We start from the raw sequence: 1229 nt of genomic DNA, 5'->3' as shown, positions 1-1229 counted from the left end.
TATTCCCAATAGCCACAGTCCTTCATCCTGAGTCTTGGAATAAGAGAGAGACATGTGCAACAGATCTGAACCCAACCTGAAGTCTGAAATAGAACAACTTTAGCCAACCCAAAGATCTGTGAGCAAGCAACACATGTTTATTAATGAAGGCTACTAGGATTTTTGCATTGTTTGTGATGGAGCATTACTGTAACAGTTACTGGCCAATACGGGTGTCAAGTCACGATCAGAAAGATACAGACTGGGGATGGAGTGAGATCAGGTGATTCAACCTCATTATTGGGTCTGATCACCTTCTCTCTTGCAGGTTTCTTTTCCTTTGCTACTCTGGCTTACTAACTCCTCTTCTGCTCAACATAGCCTGCTTTTTTCTTGATGGGGAATACCTTTAAGTGAGATAACTTGTCTCTTTTATGTTTAAAGTTTTACCTACAGAAAAGAACCACATTTCCCTGATTTCTAGCTATAATGATGCTTCCTTTGAGCTTCCTCGCAGTAGCAGCATCTACTTAGTTAAGCCTGGACCATCTGGCAGGTGAGAAGGAAGCCCCTGATAAACTCTAGTCATAGTTGAAATTACACCACAGTTAATCCTGAGCAGTTTATGACTGGAGCGTTTTGTGATCAAGGCAAACAAGGACTGGGGTCCTGCCTGCCTCTCTGAGATGGGGATGGGAGATGGGTGTTTATGAGCTCATTAACTTTGATTGCTGACCAGCTACCTGGAAAAGTGAGGGGAGAGAAGGGGAAGCTTTGAAATGTGGGGTCAGACTAAGGATCAGGGACAGTCAGCCCAGCAGTTATTCCAGGTCCTCCAACCCCAATTAAACCAAATCTACTTAGTTAACTGAAATTGACCAAGTCAACTGCTTGGAGGGAGGAGAGTTTTAAATGGAGACAACACTTAATATAGTCGTATAATCTCGGGATTAAGACCACAAGCTCAGGAGCAAGTCTCCTTGGGTTTACGCCCTGGCCTCTGCCAACACTAAGCTGTCACATGAGTGAACCTCAGGTGTTATATGGTGGTAGGAAAATGTCCACCTCCTAGGTTTGTTTTGGATATTAAATTAAATGACATGCATAAATGAGTACTTATTAGGGTACTGCTTGGAACATAGTAAAAACTCAATAAATATGGCTTATTATTTATCAAATACATGGTAGTGTCAAATCTTGTATGATACCAGATGTAAGACAATCTTTATGTTTAAGGAACTTAGAGTCTA

Source organism: Dama dama, chromosome 22, assembly GCF_033118175.1.
Source record: "Dama dama isolate Ldn47 chromosome 22, ASM3311817v1, whole genome shotgun sequence".
NCBI lineage: Eukaryota > Metazoa > Chordata > Mammalia > Artiodactyla > Cervidae > Dama > Dama dama.
The sequence above is the reverse complement of the archived record's forward strand: the minus strand, read 5'-3'. Positions refer to the sequence as shown.